At 33.3% G+C, this 25,134-nt stretch overlaps 1 protein-coding gene across 2 annotated transcripts in view; it reads right to left on the bottom strand.

Annotated features, from left to right (window-relative positions):
- Positions 1-25,134, bottom strand: part of LOC142339793 (uncharacterized) — a 64,391-nt gene that overhangs the window by 26,244 nt on the left and 13,013 nt on the right. The gene's annotated exons all lie outside the window — the stretch shown is intronic.

Genomic DNA, 25,134 nt, shown 5'->3' with positions numbered 1-25,134 from the left:
TGAATCGCATACTTGGAAACAAGGGAGCTGAAAAGTTTCTTTCTGCCCCAATACCTCTTAACCCCGCTTTTGAGGACGAAATGTCAAATGAGTCAGATGAAAAACCAGTCAAGCGGAAAAATACATAAAAAACCATCTGGACAAAATTAAAAATTAAAAATTTTCAGTACAAAATTAAACATTTTCTTAACTATCTCTTGCTACTTTGTATTGCTGCGTATTTTTCATTTGAATTGTTCATTTCAATTGAGATTATTCAATACTTTGTTAAAAAACATTTTTTTGATACACAAGTTGCCAGTAGACACCCGTCTAGAGAGACCTGTAAATAGACAACTTTCAAAAGACTTTTGTCAAAAAACACTTGTAAATTGACGACAAAAAGTAATGATTTAACCCAACTGGATAAATTCTTTGCTGAATTCAACTGAATCAATTTATTGATTGAAATAAAAAACAGCTAAATTTTAAAGGTGCGCGAGGTGAGAGCAGTGGGGAGGGGTGAACAGTAAGGCAATGTTGGAATAGATCTTTAGAGCGCGGGGGTTGGCGGATCAATTGCTATGAACCGCCCTTTAAAACATATGTATACCTGTACAAAACAGTGTCCGTGAATTGCATATTTAGAAACTAGTGAGCTGAAAGGCTTCTTCTTTCCCATTACCTCTTATGGTCAGACGAAAAACGCACAAAACAGAACAACAAGATTAATGTAATGGCTACACACTTTGTTTGAGAGCAATTGACAAGAGAGAGAGAGAGCAACAACTGGAAAGTTTTTCATGGATATATTCGACTCTGAAACTTCCAGACCTCTAGCCTTTTTAGTAATTAAATCATAGAGAAAATGAAAAATGCAACTTTTAAAGAGAAAAACTTCCAGATTTGTCAGTGGATTTCTCAATCCCATTTTATGTCTATGGAGTTTTGTCATTTAACCCATCTGCAAGACATAAAGATTTCGTTTGCCAGTAATGATCGTTAAAGTCAGAAAAGGGACAAAAAATTTCGAAAAATTTAAAATTAATTGCAAGTTTTAAGAAATTTTTGCTATAATTTGTGATAAGAACATCTTCAGAACACTTTCATTGTAGGATGTCCCTGGAACTCTGGTGCCCGAAAAACCAAAGAAATTCAAATTTGTTTAAGAAACTTGAATAGTACAATTTTTTTGAAAAAAATGTCAATAATCGTCATATTAAAATCTTGAAAAAAACCGTTACAACTAGAAACTATGCAGTATTCTATTATCAAATTCTAAAAGGCTTCATCGGCTCTTGAGACTCGAAAAACCTAAACACTGACAAAGTTTTAGAATAAAAATTTAAAGTTTCAGCGAAATTGGAAAAATTTGTGATATTAAAAAGTTGAAACCTATTTCATGAGCGAAAACTTTTCCGCTAACTGATTATCAAATTATTCAAACGTTTTTCAGACCCTTGAGGCTGGAAAACTTGAATATTGACAATTATTTTCAAAACTTCAGAAGAAGTGAAAAAATTGCAACTTTTGTCAAAAAAAATTCTAAAATTTGTAACGTTAAAATCTTTGAGAACAATTAATGACCTCTAGAAATTGTGCATTAAGATAATATTAACCTCAAAGGATGTTCCTTTGCTCTTGAGGCTAGAGAAACTTAAAAATAAAAATACATTTCAAAAAAATTGAAAAAAAGTGCTAAAATTTGTTGTATTAAAAAGTTGAAAACTATTCCATCACCAATAAAAAATTATGCAGTAACCTAATATCAAACCCTAGAGGAGGTTCCTTGAAATCTAGGGCTGATAAAACTCAAAAAATGACAAAAATTTTCTTAAAACGAGAAAAAATTGTGAAGAATAGAAAAGTAGTATAAATTTGCGTGTCTTTGTTTGGAGTTCCAAAACATATAGCTAAAAATGGTCATAAAATGTATTTATGTTTGCACAACACCTTTATCATTTATAATTAGCCTCAACTTCAGAATGGTCCAACGAAAAATTGAAAAAATAACGAAAAAACACGAAAAATGCAAAATTTTTGGCTCAAAAACTCCTAAAAATGACCATTTAAAATTCGGCTTTTCCAGTAATTTCACCGCAGTAAGTACTTGAAAAAATAAACGCGGCTAAAGGCCTCTAATCAAACTTAATGCCCTCTGGGCGCTACCTGTTTATCCCGTTTTGAGGACGAAAAGTCAAAAGCGTCAGACGAAAAATCTGTCAAGCGAAAAATCGCATAAAAAAAGACATTAATTAAAATCACATTAATTTTGTTCATTTCATGAATCTCTGCGGAGAAGATAAAAATGAGGGCCTGCCGGAACAGGCATGAAAATGAGGGCTGGCCGGATCAGGCAATCAGCAGTTACAATTTTAGCTAAGTTTTTTCCGGAATAATTGTCACATTTTCAACTGCAAAGAGGTTTTATAGCAATTCAGACATCCTGTTTCTATTCTATTGATTATTATATCAATTTGTTTGAATTTAAAAAATACTTCAGAAGAGAAAATTCTTTGCTAATCTACAAACTAGAGAGCAAACAGTGAAAAGTCGTTAAGACAGTGAAAAGTCAGCAAATAAAGCCTAAAATAAGGCCTTACCACGACAACTTCTCATTGACAGGACCAAAAAAAATTGTCCTCTCAGCTCTGAAGATTGTCAGATTTAATTTTCAGAATTTCGATGGTTTGAAGATATGTTCTGATATGACTAACAAAGGCGTCGCTCCACTTCATTCCAAGCCTTTAGAAAACATGTGTATATAAAATCCTTCACAAAAAGCCATCCAGCTCCAATGTTTCATAATTTAATGAAGGTAGAAAACAAAAAATAGAGTATTCTGATAAATCATAATTCTATCTCAGGAAGATTAAAAGGAAGACCCGCCAGATCGCTCAATCACTAATTACTTCGTCGTCACATACTTGGCTGCAAACATACTTTTCCGCAGTACTAAAATCATGCTTCTGATTCCTTGAATGATTATATCTATTTGTAAGGATTTAAAAATTACATAAGAGAATGCGCTGTGCTCTCTTCAAACTAGAGCGCAAGCGTTCAAATATCAGTTAATGGAACTATTTTTGAAATAATTGAAAGTCAAATTTAAAGCTTGACCAGCCTAATTAGGTAATATTAGTGAAAAAGGAAAAAATAAAAGACAAATTTTAAAAATATATAAAACAAACGTTATCCATACAAAAAGCACAACAAGTGAAAAACTAAAACAACATAAACAATTAAAAAACACAATCCATTTAAAATTTGTCCACGTGAATTTAGATGTTTTGATGACTGCAAAACAGCCGCCATTTTGGTAACTCATTTGCTGTATCAGTTAACATTTTCTATGTATTGGAAAAAATCAACACATTCAACAATTTATTTTACAAAAAGAGCATATTCTTAGAAATTTTAATCTCAGAAAATCGCACTCCAACACTTTTTTATTACCTCGATTTCTGAGTTATCTGTGCTATGCTTAAATTTTCAATATTTTTAGACAAGATTAAAAAACGTTCACTAGGCGTCTTGTCAAAACAATTGAGAGGCACAAAAAAATGTTTCGAACGAATTCTAAAAAATGTAGTGTTTTTGCATTTTGCAGACAAAAGCAGAAACCGGCTATCTCAAAATTCTCAAAAAATATTGTATTTTAATTTAAAAAAACCTTAAGTTCTGACTCTTCATTGGAAAAAGTCACAAAAACTCGAAAATTTTTGTCTTTCCTTATAATTACTGGCTCTGGTAAGCTGTGATAATTCAGGCTGCGATATTTAGGAAAGATACTGGAAGATTAGGAAATAAAGGGAAGAATAGGATGAAAGACTTTTTAGTATAGTGTTCTTCTTTCATACCATACCGTGACCCGTCACATTCTTTGCTGTGATTTTGTTTGTGAACAATTTTTTTCATGAGAAAAAGAATGCTGTCCCCGCTTTTTTGATTTTGTATTTGTTGAGAAATGTCACAATTAGACAAAATGTCAAAAGAGTCTTGTCCAAAAACAAGTGTAAATTGACGCCAAAAAATGATGACTTAAACCAAGTGGATAGTTTCTTTTACTGAAATCAATTGAATCAATTTATCAATTGAAATCAAAAAGCGAAATTGAAAAGGTGCGCGAGGTGAGTGCAGCGGGGAGGGGTTGCACTGTGAGAGGGGCTGATGGGACCAACAGTCGGGGGAACAGTGGGGGCAATGGTGGGAGATATCTTTGGACCACGGAAGTTGGCGTGATCAATTGCTAAAAAACGCCTTTCACAACATATGTATATGTGTACAAAACAGTATCCGTGAATTGCGTATTAAGAAAATATTGAGCTGAAAGGCTCGTTCTCTCTCATTACCTCTTATTCCCCTTTGAGAGGACGGAAAATCAAATCAGTCAAGAGAAAAAGCGCATAAAACAGACCAACAGGATTAATGTAATTGCTACTGACTTTGTTTGTGAGCAATTAACAAGTATTTCAAGACAACTCTTAACATTTAACACAGGGAGAGAGAGAGAGAGAGAGAGAGAGAGAGAGAGAGGTGAGAGACAAAGAAAGAGAGAGAGAGAGAGGAATAGCGTGAGAGACTGATAAAAAGTGAACAAGCAAGAGAAGTTTGGAAAACTCAATTGACAGAGAGAGAGAGAGAGAGAAGGAGAGAGTGAAAGAGAGAAGGAGAGAGAGAGACAGCTCGGAAAGTTTTTCATGGTGAGATTCGACTCTGAAACTTCCAGGTTTTTAGCCTTGTTCGTAATTAAATCAAAGAAAAAACTGAAAAAATGCAAAACCCGACAGAAGAAATTCCAGATTTCTCAACGGATTTCTGAATCCCACTTTATGTCAATGAAGTGCTGTCCTTTAACACATCTGTAAGACATAAAGATTTCGCTTGCCAGTAATGATCGTTAAACTCAGAAAAGGACAAAAAATTTCGATAAATTTTAAAACAATTGCAAATTTCAAGAAAATTTTGCTATAATTTGTAATAAAAACATCTTCAGAACACTTTCATTGTCTCATTATATAATCCAGTATCACTTTTGAAGCCTTAAGGAGTTTAAATGGCTCACGAAGATCCTTAAATTTGCAACATAATAACTTTGGGAAGAATTGAAAAACAAATTAAATTTAATGAAAAGTTGCTAAAACTCCAGTCTTTTAAATACTAATAACCATTCCATTAAGTCTAGATCTAATGCAGCAGCTTATCATCAAACATTGAAGGATGTCCCTGGAACTCTGGTGCCCGAAAAACCAAAGAAATTCAAATTTGTTTAAAAAACTTGAAGATTACTATTTTTTTTTGAAAAAAATGTCAATATTCGTCATATTAAAATCTTGAAAAAAAACGTTACAACTAGAAACTATGCAGTATTCTATTATCAAATTCTAAAAGGCTTCATCGGCTCTTGAGACTCGAAAAACCTAAACACTGAAAAGTTTAGGAATAAAAATTTAAAGTTTCAGCAAAATTGTAAAAATTTGTGATATTAAAAAGTTGAAACCTATTTCATGACCTAAAACTTTTCCGCTAACTGGTTATCAAATTATTAAAACGTTTTTCTGACCCTTGAGGCTGGAAAACTTGAATATTGACAATTGTTTTCAAAACTTCAGAAGAAGTGAAAAAATTGCAACTTTTGTCACAAAAAATTCTAAAATTCGTAACGTTAAAATCTTTGAGAACAATTAATGACTTCTAGAAATTGTGCATTAAGATAATAATAACCTCAAAGGAGGTTTCTTTGCTCTTGAGGCTAGAGAAACTTAAAAATAAAAATACATTTCAAAAAAATTGAAAAAAGTGCTAAAAATTGTTGTATTAAAAAGATGAAAACTATTCCATCACCAATAAAAAATTATGCAGTAACCTAATATCAAACCCTAGAGGAGGTTCCTTGAAATCTAGGGCTGATAAAACTCAAAAAAAGACAAAATTTTCATAAAACGAGAAAAAATTGTGAAGAATAGAAAAGTAGTATAAATTTGCGTGTCTTTGTTTGGAGTTCCAAAACATATAGCTAAAAATGGTCATAAAATGTATTTATGTTTGCACAACACCTTTATCAATTTTAACTAGCCTCAACTTCCGAATGGTCCAACAAAAAAATGGAAAAATGACGAAAAAACACGAAAAATGCAAAATTTTTGGCTCAAAAACTCCTAAAAATGACCATTTATAAATCGGCTTTTCCAGTAATTTCACCGCAGTAAGTACTTGAAAAAATAAACGCGGCTAAAGGCCTCTAATCAAACTTAATGCCCTCTGGGCGCTACCTGTTTATCCCGTTTTGAGGACGAAAAGTCAAAAGCGTCAGACGAAAAATCGTTCAAGCGAAAAATCGCATAAAAAAGACCAATCGGAGTAATATATTTGCTACAAACTTCGTTTGCGAGCAATTATCCAAAACAAATACATTAATTTTATTCATTTCATGAATCTGTTCCGAGAAGATAAAAATGAGGGCCTGCCGGAACAGGCATGAAAATGAGGGCTGGCCGGATCAGGCAATCAGCTGTTACAATTTTAGCTAAGTTTTTTCCGGATTAATTGTCACATTTTCAACTGCAAAGAGGTTTTATAGCAATTCAGACATCCTGTTTCTGATTCCATAGATTATTATATCTATTTGTTTGAATTTAAAAAATACTTCAGAAGAGAAAGTTCTTTGCTAATCTACAAACTAGAGCGCAAACAGTGAAAAGTCGTTAAGACAGTGAAAATTCAGCAAATAAAGCCTAAAATAAGGCCTTACCACGACAACTTCTCATTGACAGGACCAAAAACAATTGTCCTCTCAGCTCTGAAAATTGTCCGATTTATTTTTAAGAAATTCAATGATTTGAAGATATTTTCTGATATGACTAACAAAGGCGTCGCTCCACTTCATTCCAAGGCCTTTAGAAAACATGTGTATATAAAATCCTTCACAAAAAGCCATCCAGCTCCAAGGTTTCATAACTTAATGAAGGTAGAAAACAAAAAATACAGTATTCTGATAAATCAAAATTCTATCTCAGGAAGATTAAAATGAAGACCCGCCAGATCGCTCAATCACGAATTACTTCGTCGTCACATACTTGGCTGCAAACATACTTTTCCGCAGTACTAAAATCATGCTTCTGATTCCTTGAATGATTATATCTATTTGTTAGGATTTAAAAATTACATAAGAGAATGCGCTGTGCTGTCTTCAAACTAGAGCGCAAGCGTTCAAACATCAGGTAATGGAACTATTTTTGAAATAATTGAAAGTCAAATTTAAAGCTTGACCAGCCTAATTAGGTAATATTAGTGAAAACGGAAAAAATAAAAGACAAATTTTAAAAATATATAAAACAAACGTTATCCATACAAAAAGCACAACAAGTGAAAAACTAAAACAACATAAACAATTAAAAAACACAATCCATTTAAAGTTTGTCCACGTGAATTTAGATGTTTTGATGACTGCAAAACAGCCGCCATTTTGGTAACTCATTTGCTGTATCAGTTAACATTTTCTATGTATTGGAAAAAATCAACACATTCAACAATTTATTTTACAAAAAGAGCATATTCTTAGAAATTTTAATCTCAGAAAATCGCACTCCAACACTTTTTTATTACCTCGATTTCTGAGTTATCTGTGCTATGCTTAAATTTTCAATATTTTTAGACAAGATTAAAAAACGTTCACTAGGCGTCTTGTCAAAACAATTGAGAGGCACAAAAATGTTTCGAACGAATTCTAAAAAATGTAGTGTTTTTGCATTTCTCAAAAATCTCAAAAAATAATGTATTTTAATTTAAAAAAACCATAAGTTCTGACTCTTCATTGGAAAAAGGCACAAAAACTCGAAAATTTTTGTCTTTCCTTATAATTACTGGCTCTGGTAAGCTGTGATAATTTAAGCTGCGTTTTTTTGGATAGATAGGGGAAAAATAGGAAGTATAGGGAAGAATAGGATGAAAGACTTTTTAGTATAGTGTTCTTTTTTTCATACCATACCGTGACCCGTCATATTCTTTGCTACGAGTTTGTTTATGATTGATTTTTTTTAATGAGGGAAAAATGCGGTCCCCGCTGTTTTGATCTTGTATTTTTTGAGAAATGTCAGAACTGGACAAAATTTTCAGTTTTTTGCTTTTTCAACAAAGCGATTAAGATATCATTTATTTTGCTGCTGAAATTCACACCTAGTCGCATGTTTTTGAGATGTTTTTAAAAATTGACCTGTGATTTGGTGAGAAGTTGCAAGAACGCGGAAACAGTTGGCAGATTTTTTCAGCCAATGTTTTGGTTCTAACCAAAACCGACTGATAGGACAAAAATTTTCCTCTTAGCTCTGAAACCGGTCAAATTCATAAAGATTTTGATGATAAATTAATATGACCAATTAGTATAAAGTAAAACTTCGTTGGTTTTGTTTACATTTTTTTGCTTGCCTTTTAATTGCAGTCTGATGAACCTTTGAGTGAAATGACTGAAAATAAAACTTTTTTAAGAATTCAGCTCTTCGTATGTATATTTACCGATTGACTCAGATTAACAATTAGAAAAAATTTTTTGAAACAAAAAGTCAAAATTGGTACCCTCGTAAACAACGGACAAAATCAGCACATGTAGTCATATTGCCTATACCTTGATTACAATATTATCTCAGAAATAATCAAATGCTAAATATGCCATTGTGGGTTTCTTTATCGGCTTCTTCAGACGTTATATGCCCGAATAATTAGCATCCAAACAAATCTAGACAATTCCATTAGTTTTCGCAGTCAATTACTCATATAAAATATTTGCCCAAAAGCTATGATTTCCTTATAGTATAATTTTGCCTAATTTTAGTTTAGCATACAATGGGTACATTTTTAACTGTTAATTGTTTTGGGACGTCCAGACTTTCATACAGAATTTGAAACAGAAATTGCTATTCAGATAACGATTTGATGTCTCCTCACCCTTGGTGAATTGCTCACTTATAGTGCTCTCCAAAAAATTACACTATGGCTCCCCGGGTCCAGGTTTTGACAAATAATGTAAGATTAGCGGTGAATAGCGGTGAAAAAAAAACTTTTTTCACCGCAAAGCGCCCGCGTATTTTAGCGTTGAATGCGCTGAAAGCGGTGAATTTTTGTAAGAATTGCGTTAAATTTTGCGGTGAAAAATTTTTTTTTCACCGAATTCACCGGAATTCTTACAAAAAAGAAACTGCCGTGCAAGGGTTCGAACCTCTACCTCATGCGTGTCACCAGCTTCGTAATCCACTGCTCCATCTGTCAATTACTTCAATGATATTTCCTGTGAATATGAGATAAGCGTTGAAATTAGCGCGGTGAATATCTAAGATTTTCGATTTTAGCGGTGAAATTTTTTTTCACCGCATTCTGATGGTAGCGGTGAAATTTTTTTTTCACCGCATCCTGCTTGTAGCCGTGAAGAATTTTCTTTCACCGCTTAAGCGCTGGAAAAAAAATTCACCCCTTAAAAGTTTTTTTTCACCGCATTCATCGCATTGAACGCAAATCTTACTTTTTTACTCAAATTCACCGCAAATCTTACATCTTTAAGCGATTTTTAGCGGTGACACCTCGACCCGGGTCTAACAAATTATCTCGCTTGTCGAGACGTAAAAGAAGAAAATTTTGTCGGCCAAAGTCAGTCAGACAAAAGAATCAATAGTAAAAAAAATTGAACTAAACACGAGCAGCAAAAAAAAGTAGCCAAAAACTTTGTTAAAGAGCAATTGAAAGTTACTTCATGTCATTTTATCATTACTTCGTTTCCCGTGTCGTGCATGTTTGTTTTGAAGATGGTTATATCATAATTCAATAAAGAGAATAGTACTAGTTTTGCCTAATCTAGAAGGGTATATAATGTAGCGAGTTTTTCTGAAAAATTTTCATGCGATGAATGTTTTATTACTAGAGCATCTGTATTAACTTGCAAACAAAATGATTCGCAAGCATAGAACGTGCTTGAAGAAATATACAAGTAAACACACCTGAAATGCGACATTTAATGGAAGAGTTCTTATTTTAAATGGTACACTCAACTTCACCCAAGTTGAGGTCACAGACGGAAACAAATATGTCCAGATCGAAGATGAGCCCACAATGGGGCGTAACAATGGGGCGTAGTGCGTTCTATGTAACATAGACAGGAAACACAAAAAAATAAAAAAATCTGAACGAAGGAATAGACATGGACACACGATCATCGGCTAAATTTATAAAAGTTTGGTGAACGCAATAAAATCTGGACATGAGCGCACAAAAGTCTGATGCGCACACAAGTATCTGAACAAGAACACACCAAAGTTTGGACATCACAACATCCGGCTTAAGGCGGTCTGTTATGGACACCTTCCACCTGGTATGGCCTGGGAGTACTTGCTTCTGTCTGGGACTTAGGTCTCCCGGGCCGAGGTGTCAACGCTAAAAAACGCAAAATTATGTAAGATTGGCGTTCAATGCGTAAAATTTATGTAAGATCTACGCTAAATTCAACGCTAAATATGTAAGATCTACGCTAAAATTCAACGCTAAATATGTAAGATCTACACCAAAATTCAACGCAAAATTATGTAAGATTGGCGTCGAATGCGTTGAATTTAAGTGAGATCTACGCTAAATTCAACGCTAAATATGTAAGAAGATCTACGCTAAAATTCAACGCTAAATATGTAAGATCTACGCCAAAATTCAACGCGAAATTATGTAAGATTAGCGTTGAATGCGTTGAACTTATGTAAGATCTACGCTAAATTCAACGCTAAATATGTAAGAAGATCTACGCTAAAATTCAACGCTAAATATGTAAGATCTACGCCGAATTTCAACGCAAAATATATAAGATTGGCGTTGAATGCGTTGAATTTATGTAAGATCTACGCTAAATTCAACGCTAATTATGTAAGATCTACGCGAAAATTCAACGCGAAATTATGTAAGATTAGCGTTGAATGCGTTGAACTTATGTAAGATCTACGCTAATATTCAACGCTAAATATGTAAGATCTACGACAAATTTCAACGCAAAATATATAAGATTGGCGTTGAATGCGTTGAATTTATGTAAGATCTACGCTAAATTCAACGCTAAATATGTAAGATCTACGCTAAAATTCAACGCTAAATATGTAAGATCTACACCAAAATTCAACGCAAAATTATATAAGATTGGCGTCGAATGAGTTGATTTTAAGTAAAATCTACGCTAAATTCAACGCTAAATATGTAAGATCTACGCTAAAATTCAACGCTAAATATGTAAGATCTACGCCAAAATTCAACGCAAAATTATGTAAGATTAGCGTTGAATGCGTTGAATTTATGTAAGATCTACGCTAAAACTCAACCCTAATTATGTATGATCTACGCCAAAATTCAACGCCAAATTATGTAAGATTAGCGTTGAATTTTAGCGTAGATCTTACATATTTAGCGTTGAATTTAGCGTAGATCTTACATAAATTCAACCAATTCAACGCTAATCTTACATAATTTCGCGTTGAATTTTGGCGTAGATCTTACATATTTAGCGTTGAATTTTAGCGTAGATCTTACATAAATTCAACGCATTCAACGCTAATCTTACATAATTTTGCGTTGAATTTTGGCGTAGATCTTACATATTTAGCGTTGAATTTTAGCGTAGATCTTACATAAATTCAACGCATTCAACGCTAATCTTACATAATTTTGCGTTGAATTTTGGCGTAGATCTTACATATTTAGCGTTGAATTTTAGCGTAGATCTTACATATTTAGCGTTGAATTTTGCGTAGATCTTACTTAAATTCAACGCATTCGACGCCAATCTTACATAATTTGCGTTGAAATTTGGCGTAGATCTTACATATTTAGCGTTGAATTTTAGCGTAGATCTTACATATTTAGCGTTGAATTTAGCGTAGATCTTACATAATTTTGCGTTGAATTTTGGGTTAGATCTTACATATTTAGCGTTGAATTTAGCGTAGATCATACATAATTTCAACGCATTCAACGCCAATCTTACATATTTTGGGTTGAAATTTGGCGTAGATCTTACATATTTAGCGTTGAATTTTAGCGTAGATCTTACATATTTAGCGTTGGATTTAGCGTAGATCTTACATAATTTTGCGTTGAATTTTGGCGTAGATCTTACATATTTAGCGTTGAATTTTAGCGTAGATCTTACATATTTAGCGTTGAATTTAGCGTAGATCTTACATAATTTCAACGCATTCAACGCCAATCTTACATATTTTGGGTTGAAATTTTGCGTAGATCGTACATATTTAGCGTTGATTTTTAGCGTAGATCTTACATATTTAGCGTTGAATTTAGCGTAGATCTTACATAAATTCAACGCATTCAACGCCAATTTTATATATTTTGCGTTGAAATTCGGCGTAGATCTTACATATTTAGCGTTGAATTTTAGCGTAGATCTTACATATTTAGCGTTGAATTTAGCGTAGATCTTACATAATTTTGCTTTGAATTTTGGCGTAGATCTTACATATTTAGCGTTGAATTTAGCGTAGATCTTACATATTTTTGCGTTGAATTTAGCGTTGATCTGACATATTTAGCGTAGAATTTAGCGTAGATCTTACATAATTAGCGTTGAATTTAGCGTAGATCTTACATATTTTTGCGTTGAATTTAGCGTTGATCTTAAAAAAAATCAACGCGTAGAACTCTGGGTATGGGACTCGAACCACTGACCTCCTGTTTACTTGTCGCCTCTTCTACCATTGCGCCACCGTACCTTGGTTTCCTTAAGAGCCGCAACCCTTATAAAGCGTAGATCTTACATATTTTGCGTCGAAATTAGCGTAGATCTTACATATTTTGCGTTGATTTTAGCGTAGATCTTACATATATTGCATTGAATTAAGCGTAGAACTTGCATATATTTCGTTGAATTTAGCCTAGATCTTACATATTTTTCGTTGAATTTAGCCGAGTTCTTACATAATTTCAACGTATTCAACGCATTTTTCATGTGAGAAGTACTGGGAAAAATTTAAAATTTTTTTAAGTTTTGAAAAAATTTTGAATTCCTAAAATGGTCTGAAATGGTTTTTGCACCGTAAGAGAGCAAATGGGTTTTCTTTGCTGACTTCATTTTTCTCAATTGTGCAGTATAGGGGTCGAAAATTAATTTTTCGAAAAAAACTTGAAAAATTTGAAATCATCAAATGGTCTGAATTGGATTATGCACTATAAAAGAGCACAAAAAAGATTTTTTCTGACTTCTTGTTTCTCACCTTAAGAGTATAGGGTTCGAAATAGTGAAAAAATTAATTTTTCGAAAAAAAAACTTGAAAAAGTTTTGAAATCGTAAAATGGTCTGAAACGGATTTTGCATTTTGAACTTTTCAAGTTTTTTTTCGAAAAATTAATTTTTTCACTATTTCGAACCCTATACTCCTAAGGTGAGAAACAAGAAGTCAAAAAAAATCTTTTTTGTGCTCTTTTATAGTGCAAAATCCAATTCAGACCATTTGATGATTTCAAATTTTTCAATTTTTTTTCTAAAAATTAATTTTCGACCCCTATACTGCACAATCGAGAAAAATGAAGTCAGCAAAAAAAACCCATTTGCTCTCTTACGGTGCAAAAACCATTTCAGACCATTTTAGGAATTCAAAATTTTTTCAAAACTTAAAAAAATTTTAAATTTTTCCCAGTACTTCTCACATGAAAAATGCGGTGAATACGTTGAAATTATGTAAGAACTCGGCTAAATTCAACGAAAAATATGTAAGATCTAGGCTAAATTCAACGAAATATATGCAAGTTCTACGCTTAATTCAATGCAATATATGTAAGATCTACGCTAAAATCAACGCAAAATATGTAAGATCTACGCTAATTTCGACGCAAAATATGTAAGATCTACGCTTTATAAGGGTTGCGGCTCTTAAGCAAATCAAGGTACGGTGGCGCAATGGTAGAAGAGGCGACAAGTAAACAGGAGGTCAGTGGTTCGAGTCCCACACCCAGAGTTCTACGCGTTGATTTTTTTTAAGATCAACGCTAAATTCAACGCAAAAATATGTAAGATCTACGCTAAATTCAACGCTAATTATGTAAGATCTACGCTAAATTCTACGCTAAATATGTAAGATCAACGCTAAATTCAACGCAAAAATATGTAAGATCTACGCTAAATTCAACGCTAATTATGTAAGATCTACGCTAAATTCTACGCTAAATATGTAAGATCTACGCTAAATTCAACGCTAAATATGTAAGATTAGCGGCAACTAGCGTTGACAAGTTGGAAAATTCACCGCCATTTCTTACATAATTTTGCGTTGAATGCGTTGAGTTTTTGTCTTCAAATTCAACGCATTCAACGCAAATTTATGTAAGAAAATTGCGGTGAATTTTCCGACTTGTCAACGCTAGTTGCCGCTGATCTTACATAATTTTGGCCAAATTCCTCGGCCCGGGTCAACCAGCGTACTGTGTTTTCTTTTTTCTAGTCTAAAATTTAGGTTACTTTGTCATTTTAGGTAAATTCAACAAGAGCTTTCAACTATAATAACATGGGTGCAATTTTTGTATTCTCATTACGGCAATTTTTGGTGATCTCAATTACTCCACTTAATCTGTTGCTATATCAATTTTTTTAACGTTTTTTTACTCTGTCACTGAAGTTTTTATTGGCTTGTGAAGCACGTTAATTTTAAAACCTAAACGAAAAGAATCTTCAATTTTTAACATAGGAATCTAGCAATTACTTGGGTAAAATCATAATAAAATCATGTATATGTGTGGATATAGATACAGATATATATCTTGCCTCCATCACTCTCTGTGGTGTGTTTATATGTGTGCGCAAATGTGTGTGAATGTATGTTTGCGATAATAAAAATGCATTGCTCGTGTGAGTTTAATAATCAAAAGTTTTGATAAAAATGTTTCTCCCCCGCCTTAATTTTTCAAATCTTAGCTCTCTCACTGGCGTGATTAGAGCAGTTTTGTGAGCAGCTTTAAGGGTATTTCTTTCAACAAACATGGCGAATTATTTAAAATAGTTTTCCGTGTAATTTGGAGATGATCGACATATGACAAAAGTAATGTAAATTTGTTCTCCAATAGTGTAGAACTTCAAAACCAAAAGTACGCATTTTTTTGTGACAGACACATTAACAAACAGTTAAAAGCCAAAATTAAGAATATTATTGTTTTTCGTGTTGGCCCATTTTTATTATGAAAAACACTATAATAATTTAATTCAAGTTATTCAGAATCTGCAATTTTCTTGGAAAATAAAAGTATATAGGTTTTCCACCAAGGAAAAGAAATTTGAATCTTTATCTCCAGAGTCCACATCCAATCAAAAAATGCAGAAAAAAGTCAAATATCCTAAACGTTTTTCTAGTTTCTATAGCAATAAATGAACGACATTTCAAACAAATGAACCAATGGCAGTGCAGCCGTACCAAAACGAACATGCAAGAACCTTAGAAGATAGCCATGTCCTGCCAAAAATTTGCGAGATCTTAAAAGATAAGCATCCTTTGCAAGAATATTGCAGGATCTCACAAAATAATCGTGCCATCTCGACCCAGGTCAAGTGACAATTTTTTTTTAAAAAAGAGCTCATATCTCGCGCCTCAATTACACATATTTTAGCAGAAACTGTCGGATTAAACGAAAGGCTTGCCATAAGGCGGGTTGCGGCTGCTTGACAGCGCTGGGTTACGAGGTTAAGGATAAAACAATTTGCCAGTTGTGCCGGCTGCGCTTCACTAATAGCAACCGCGGTTGGCCAAATTAAGCAGTGTAGCTAGATGAGCCTGACAATCAAAATTCAATGCTACATTCTATCAAAATCAAAATGATTTGTTGCATTTGTGATTAGTTATATGCAGTAATTTTTCTTAGTGTGAGACTAGGATAGATGAATTGAAACTCAAACTTGAACTAATTCAATATCTGCATGCCATCATTGCCACGTACTTTTGAATTATAAAATCAAATTTTTTGCTACAACAGTTTGAGCTCAAATTGAGTACGAGATACCGCACTTGGCCTGCCAATTTCAGTAAATTATTCGACAATCATACCACGCCATCAATGCGGTGAACCGTATAAAGCATCCCGAACCCCAAACTCAGTGTATTCGGAGAATCGTATGACATATTTATCTCTATCCAATCAACGGTTCAGAATTGACAAGTAAAGCACTGTGAATAGCTCTTGCTAAACTACCAAAACTCAATTGAAACTTGTTGATTGTGTCTCTTTAAACTGCCATTCAATGCGTATGAAAGCCGAGCCCTTTGTGCGGTGAATTATTTGTTATCGTGTCCTGTTTCTGTGGATTATATGAGTGATGGTACAGCTTTACGTAACTTTGACCTGTGAAAAGAGAAAGAACTTCGATACTCGCAATCTTTCCTTCTGAGAAACGAAGTAACCATAAAGCAGAGACTTTCGTGTTGTTGGAACCGATAGCGTGGCTTGCTGACGTTAAAAAAAGAAAATTATTTATTATTCAGTTACAGGTTTAGTATTTTTGACTGTTTTTGCAATCTTTGAGAATGTTGAAACAATGCAGAAGTATCGTCAAGTTGTGTGGCTAGACTTTGTTGGATGAACATTTTCCAATTTCGGTTTGTGGTTACAGTTATTAACAAAGCGTAACCAATTTTGACTGCTTTATATTGAATTATTGATTGCTGAACAGCAGAGCTGAGCCGTTGCCTATTCGGACAAACTGAATGGAGTAATGCAAGGGTATTTTATAATATAGTGGATATTACAGTTCATAAAACTTAAGCGCAAAAACGTAATGTTTGGACAGATTTGAAACCGCTGAAACGAACGGGGCAGTATAAAGTTTCTTTGTCTTTGATAGGAGAGCAACCATTATACCGTTGTTGGGAGATTGGGTGGAGAAGTGTGTGTGGTGGCGATGGGGGAGGGGGGCTGGTGTGGGGGAGGGTATGGCTGATGTGGGGGAGTGGTGAAATCAGTGGGCCAAATGCGAAGAACGGCCTTTCTCTTAACACCATGAAATCATGTCTCCAAAACGGTTTTGCTGAATCGCATACGTAGAGTTTAGTAAGCCGAAAGGCGGGTCTTTCTGATTTTTGCTCCTTCAGCTTAGTGGTCATATAACCTATAGCCCTCCAATTAAGATAGTTATTCCTTAATGAGGGGCTATAATTTGTGCGGAACTACAACTCAAAAGACCCCCTACGGCTCTAGGAGAAACTAATGCCTTGCCGGCGTTACCTGTTTGTCTCTTGGTTGGGGACGAAAAGTCAAAAGGGTCAGACGAAAAGTCACTCAAACACAAAAATCCCATTAAAAAATGACCACAGGACTAATATGATTGGTACAAACGAACGTCGTTTGATTGCAATTAAATATCAATTACTCCTCCAAAATGTATAATCAGAAAATCCTTTAACTTTATTATTTTACACCCGATAGATTTTCTAATGATATCACTCATATCTTACGTCTTCAAATAGACTAATCGCACTAATCCTCCCCAGCTGGAGTTCGACGGAACAAAAACAATTAAACATTACCATTATTAAAGTATTTCAATTTAAAAGTGTGACAATGATCAGAAATGATCCTGCAAATTCTCTGAATCAGCCCCCTGACATTTAAAATTTTAGCTTTTGTTCATCATAGCTCCTCTTTGTGTGGTTTAAGACCAAAGTTTCTCCAAATACCCTAAAAATGATATCAATAAAAGGCTGCAATCTTACGGAGTTTCTTCTCGATAAGAAAGTTTGTGATTACAATTTAGTATATAATTTCATTTTAATTATCAGTAACGCACATTCAATCATACGGTTGCATGAGATCATATTGATTACAATTCGATTGAAAACATTGCCAGCTGCAAAGTATTACGTAATACCTGCTTGATAAATTCTTATCCTAATTTGCATGGGATTACGCAACTTATGTGAAATAGTAATTAATAGTCATCGCATTTATTACGTAATACCTGACAGTCAAATTCTCATTTTAACTAACAGCAGCAGTTTACTCAATTATGATGCATGGGATTACTCAATTTGAGTGAAATAGTAATAATACAAGCTGCAATGCATTACGCAATACCTGATTGATGGAAGAATCAAAAAGTGTTTATGTTGTGCAGCAATCAAGTGTTATTTCACTCCCGTATCCAAACAATTCCCATCACCTGTATTTTTGCTTCCTGTTCCCCTGTTTTTTATTACGGAGACAATTTTTCCAACAAAAACACAACATTTATAACATTCGTCTGATTTCTCAAAAGGCAGAAGTTTATACTAACAACACGCACACCTGCGCCTAATGTACATAAAACCACGTAACGCGATGGAATCAAAAGCAAATCAAAATTTCTGTTAGAATTAGTGTTATCGTTTTAAAAAGATTGAAAAGTTTATTCTATTTAGGTGTCCGCTTAAATCGGGTCAATCGGCTATCATGGGAGAAAATTGACAGTTGTTTGTGTTATTTTAAGCCAAGGGGCTAAAAGTTGCAAAAAATTACTCATAAAGAGAGTTTGATTTGTTTTTTTTTACGATCTTACTCCCATTTTTTATCGTGATTGAACGTTCTTCGTACTGTGGCGCATTTCGCATTTTATAACATGAACTGTTTTAAAAGTTTTGAAAATTTTTTGGGACTGAGATACAAAAAAATAAAATTAGGTTCCTAAAACAAAATATAAAAGATAAAATAAACGAAGACCTGAGTAGTTGAGCTGTGTGGCGTAGTTTAGTGGGTTTAACATGAATTTGAGCAGACATATTGAATGGTATTTAACATTTACCTCAAAATTATTACTTTATTCCAAAAGCAGCTTATGTGAATTAAATATACAGTTATTCGCGCAGCAATATCTGCTGTAACATTCTTACAGCAGATATTTTTTGGTCATTTTTACGAATTGCGGAGGCTTTACGTTTAAAGGAAAATTGGTGGGGAAGCGGAAATGCTCCATATTGTAAACATTTCTACACTAGAACCAGAATACTTGTTAATCAGAGTCCAATGACGCTTAAGCCTCAATCAAGCTTTTTAAATTTAAATTGTTATAGTAAATGATTATTCAATTTTCAAGTAGTATGTTTGATGATCGATAATAATCGACAAAAGTCATAAAGTCGCAAAGTGCCAATTTTTTAGTATACATTTTGATGCAATTTAATTCATCTGATTCAAATTAAGAACTGTGACGATTGAAAACTTGTACATGTTGTACATGTCCCGTTTTCGCCCCCTGCATAAAAAACCCACAAACTATATATGTACCTCATAGGGATTCTTCTCTTGAAAATCAATAAAGTCAATTAATAATGTTTCGATAAGGAATACGAGTTAGTTTTAGCAAGTTTTGCAAACTGTAACTTTGCTCTCGCGTGTCTCTCTGAATTGTGAGGCCATAGATGGTACGCCATTGGGTTAGCTGGCTCGCTTTTCCTCGAATTCGAGGGAGACATTATGCAACTTTTGATCGTTATGAGTTCCTCCAGTTGTCTGGGGGGACTGCAACTTCTAATTTGCTGACTTCCGTAGCTTTAAAAGCAACTGTTTTTCATAGTACATTACAAAACAAAATCAATTTATGTTGTTTTTTTTTCACTCTTGGAAGGAAAATGCTGGAATCGGGGTCAAAATCTGCATCAAAATTCCTGACCTATTTGAAAAATTTCGGAAAATTTAATTTACGCTATATGTCAAAGTGTAGGGCTTTGATGATCAGATACTAAAAGGATGGCAACAAAGTTAACTTAGTTAAACGTCATTTTCATCATATGCGCAAATCTATTTTCACTCGAGATTTCACAAAAACCCAGGAGTAGGTTTTTATTGTTCCGACCCCTCTTGAGGGGGGAGGAACTATATACTCAAATGGGTTTTTTTTGTTCAGTCAATTTTCGCCGATCGATATATTCATCGTAGTGAGTTGAGACTGGTATCATTAGAAAGCTCGTCCAGCGCAGAATATGGAACTAAAAAGATTTTTTTAATTTTCGTTTTTTACACTGAGTTATCGAGGTTTAAACATTTGAAAAAAGTAGAGTGAATTCACTTTGTTTTATTCACATTTTCCGAAATTTTTGCCTTATTTTTCGTCAATTTTGCTAAAATTTGATGAAATTTTTAATAATAGTGTCGTTGATTTTATTTTTAAGGACAAACAAGCCTTGTTGATTATTTTGATTGAATGTTTTTGGTCAAAACCTCTGGATAAAAAATTCAAAATTCAGCCTTTTTCATCAAAATCAGCACGAAATAAGCTACTTTAGTCCACTTTGATAAAATTTGCCGGCACTACACCCCCAAACAAAACTAATACAATCTTTGTAGATTCAGAAGGGGGCTAATCCTCCTTCAACTTCCGCTGAGAGTACTCTGTATTTAAAACTTTGCAGTTTTTTGCTAGCTTTACTCGTATATTATCAAAAATGCAGAATTTTTTTTTTGAGTTTTCAACTAACAAATTATCTATATCTACTATATTTGAAAAATCAATAATTCCTAACCGACAATAAGCATTAGCAGGGCTAGTTTTGGGCCAATCTTTGACCGTCACAATCCAAAAAAAAATTCGGATTGAAATCAGTCGGTCATTTTTTTGAAAAAAGACCCTTTTTTAATTATAAAGAACAGAACATATCAAATGAAAGCTCAGGAGTGAAAGGTCCAATTGGCTCCCTAAACAGCTCCAAACTAATGCATTTAGTTTTTTACTTGAAAGTTTAGGGTTGTTTCAACTTTTAAAAATAATTGATTTTTAAATAAATAATGGCTTAATGAAGTTTTCCTCCATTTTTCTTAATTTGGTCAACTTGCAGCTTAGTGTCAGCAAAGAAAGAATGCTTCTTCATTCTAATGTTTTGAAATCTGGTCTCAATTGCGTTTTCAAGCCTGAGGTTATTGTTTTCTGGCTTTGATACTACTAGATTTCATATTTTTTTTTGTTTTTAGAAATTTGCCAGTTTTTCACGTTTTCTAGTCACATTATCACATTACTGACAGTTCTTATATCACATTAGTAGCAAATAAAAATGAAACACAATTGAACATATTAAAATCCTTAAAGATATAGATTATCTTTATAACGGCCTCGACACTTCTTTCTTCAAGAAATTAATTTAATTTTTTAATTTTGTCTTTAACTGTCTTTTTTACTTTGTCATTTCAGTTGTATGAAAGTTCCTGTATAGTGATAGGTTCCAATGTTTTTAATGGAAGAATAGACGAACCATTATTCTGATATTAGTAGATAGCTGATGTTTTTCATGACTTTGAAAACAATCGTTTTCAAAAACTAAAATAAAAAATTTTTTCACTTCGCAAATTTGTTCTTTTTATTTTTCTTTTGGTACCTAATCTCGTTAATTACTGGTCAAAAATGACACTTTAGGTGTCAAGGGAAGGTGTCAAAAGAGATTGATGTCCCAAAATCTGTTTTTTTGAAGAATGCGTTACGACCTTACTGACTTCGACACGGGTTTTTAACAAAAAAAATTAATTTGATTTTTGTCATGTTTGACGTTCTTTTTGTAGACGCACGAATTATTCTGGATAATTGCAGGTCTCAAATAAACGACCTCTGGATGAATAAACGACCCTGTTGAAATGTTTCACTTTTAATTAATGTTTTTCATGACTTTGGACATAATTTTGTTTCGGAAAAAAACATTATTACAAACTTTTGCCCTTTTCTCTTTTTTGTCTACTGTTACCTAGTCTCACTAATGAATGGCCAAGTACTGCATTATCGGTGTTTGAGGAAGGCGCAAACGAATATATTTTGAGGGCAGAATTTTTGCTACATGGTTTTGACAGCGTTTTCTGGCAAGTTTCAATCGAATTTTTGTTTGTTGTTTTTGTGTTGTTCTTTTTAGCCGTTTAAAGAAATGAATAAGGACAGGTCCTACTGTCCTTCTATAGAAGCACTAGTAATTGTAAAACTTTGGGATATTATGCTTGATTTCTAATGGTTTTAATTACATTTAAGTTAATTGTTTTAAAAAAAGCGATTTTTTTAACTTTACTGTTTTTGTTCTTTTTTGTCTAATTGTTACAAAACATTTTATGGACTGGTCCATATCTTTTCTGGTGATTTATAAGTTTTTTGTTTACATTTAGGTTCATCTGACGGTATGTTGACTTTGTTATTAATTTTTGTTTTTTAAAACGGACAAAAAGTTTTTGATGTAATTATTGTTTGTTGTTGTTTGATTTTGCTGTTCGTCTTTATTCGCTTTCTTAATATTGGCATATCATAGCAATTTAATGCTTCAATTTTTACTCCACTGAGTTATTTGCTTTGGAGACTATCTTATCGTTCAAACACAATTTTTTTGAAAATTACTTTTGCTTTTTGTGTTTTTTGGTATTCTATCTGTTCCTCATTTGGTAGACATTTACGCCAAAATTGTGGATGGGCGGGGTCGGAACTTAATGTGCCATCGCACATTGCTGAGCCGCCTTGTAACTTTTAGTTTACAGCACAGTTAGGAAAAAATAGATGCATCCGTATGCAATACTAAAATATTTTCGGATGCTTTCAGCGATTTCCTACATAATGTCTAACGATAAACCAAATTTGAATGAAAACATAGAAACTCTTATTCGAAAACTCCTATCAGGAAGTTTAAGAGAAATATTGGAAACTCTGAATAATTGTTTTAGTTTAAAGTTTTCCAAAACTCGCAAATAAAAACATAAATTTGCGAAATTTAGTGCCCTTTAGGCTCTATAGAGCCACAACTTCAATAGTTGATTAGCTGATGTAAAAGTATTAGGAAGACGCGCAACAAATTATTGAAGAATGAAATTCTTTAAATTGAACGATAGCTGTTTTGTTTGTGCAATACTGGCTTTTCATAGCGCTATATTCCTCAAAACATCAAACCCTGTGACTCTTTGAAAATGCTACGGTTCAACGACATTTTACAGAAATGTTTAGTGTTCACTGGTCCGGTCCATGACTCATAATAGAGTTCAGAAAGGTCCAACGTTCAAAAATTCAAGACATTTAATGAAACAAGGATTACGAGCAGAAAATTTGTTAATTAAAACAAAAACTGTTGGTTTTTACTTTTTTCCTGATTCGTTCTGGAACTTTTCATATGAAATTCTGCTAATATTGTTGCATAAAAAATCGTATAAAACACAAAATGGACAGTCAGAAAAATTACCATTCAATTATGAAAAAAGTTTTTTTGCCAAATATTAAGACATAGGCGGCAACGTGCGGGCAAATAGCCACTGTTGATGCCATTAATCAAATTTCGAACTGGAACAGATAGAGAGAAAAAAGAGAAATCGCGGATAGCTCAGTCTAAGTGTCAACAATTTTTCTAAATTGGTTCTGTTTTATAGTAGGCTCACTTACTTTGGAGATTTGTGCCTGTAAACTGCAGGACTATAAGCTCAATGCCAATACCAGTTAGCAGTATAATCTAAGGAAATCTGAAAATCTGATATCTAAATACTTTGAGTGAAGTTTTGAAACGCTAAGTCTTCGTTTGATTCATTTGTTCCACTGATTTTGTTTGTTTTTCGTTAAAAGTATTCCGGTGAAATTATTGAAATTATTGAATAGTTTTCCGGTGATACTTTAATTTTCTTTCAGTTGAAACAGCGAGAAAGGTGAGTCGGAAATTAAACGTGAAAGTCATGACCTTTGTAAAACGAATCAGAAAGCAAGAGTAGGACAAATCTTGAATACAATCCAAAGAACTTAACTAACTAATGATCTAAACGACAACATTCCCATCAGCATCACACTTCGACGGTCAGCAAAGCATATCAACCAAAATGCAATTTACAACAAATAAAAACAAATAAACGCAAAATTCAAAAGTTCACAAAAATTTTTCAGAAATAATTGGTACAAAAGTTGTCAAAAATAGCTAAAACTAGATTCTATATCTTAGCCAAAATTATACCCTAACAAAAACTTCACTAGAAGGTCAATAACATCAACCAGAGCACTGAAATCCAATAAGAGTTTTTCGAAAACAAATATTTTAAAGCCCATAAAACCATGTCTGCGAAATCCAGCCAACTATTAGAGTCATTAACGCTACATTGACAACCGGTGTGGAAATGCGTGACGGTAAAAATTGATAGATAAAAAAATGACCAACAAACACAGGCCTATGCTGAAAATTGGCTGAAATTTTATGATAGACAATAGTGACTAAGATTTAAACTACTAGCTGGTGATTTAAACCTTTTTTTTATTAATTTGAACTTCTAATTTATATATTATTTATTATTTAAATAAATAAAATCTATTTTTTTTTTAATTTTTTAAAATTAAACTTACAGGCCACCAATGAGACCTACTCTTGACGAGAACATTTGATAGGAAAATGAACATCACAAAGAGTCAAAACCCAATAATTAGTTCAGGTTCGTTTGAAAAGAAAGTGTTGAAAACATAGAAGCCGCTTGCAGAAAACCGAAACAATTATTTTCGTTCAACGATGCCTCAATAGGAATAGAATAGACCTATCATTAGTGTGACTAACCAATCAGACAACGGAAACATCAGATAAGGGGTAGAAATTCAACCGTATTTTGTGACGACAAATAGTTTCAAACCCATGAAAAAACATTAGCCACCCCTCGAAGGATTCAAGCAAAAGTAATTAAACTTAAATGGTACACATGTGTACTAGTTAGACGCTTCAGTTACACTCTCTCAATTCTAGTCCAGCGTTTTTATAATCACCATTCCAATTTGATTTGTCATTGACAACAAAAAGTTGCAAAAAGTGTGAACAAATCTTAGAGAAAGACAGCGCAACACTACAATTCAAATCCATTGGATTGTAAAAAGAGTGAATGACAAAAATAGACTTTCAGAGGCGTTTGCCGGCTATCAACAAATATTCAAGCTGAAATTACCAAAATAATTGAGTTAAATAAAACATAGCTCAAAGAAGAGTCTCAAAAGTTTAAGTAGTTAATGAATATCTTAGCTAACTTTAAAATAGCTGGAATAATGATCAAAGCAAATTGGTCTAACCTTTAGATGACGTGGTCATCAGCAGAATTTTTACTATTACTGCTCATGGAAATGCTTGACCGTGTTTTTTAACATAACCAATTAAAGTTTGAGCAAATTGCCCCGAATTGACTGAAAGCGGTTGGCTTCGTCAGTCGCTTGATTGG

The sequence above is a fragment of the Convolutriloba macropyga genome, chromosome 5 (genome assembly GCF_964194025.1).
Source record: "Convolutriloba macropyga chromosome 5, txConMacr16.3, whole genome shotgun sequence".
NCBI lineage: Eukaryota > Metazoa > Xenacoelomorpha > Acoela > Convolutidae > Convolutriloba > Convolutriloba macropyga.
Note: the sequence above shows the minus strand (reverse complement) of the source record. Positions and strands in the feature narration are given on the sequence as shown.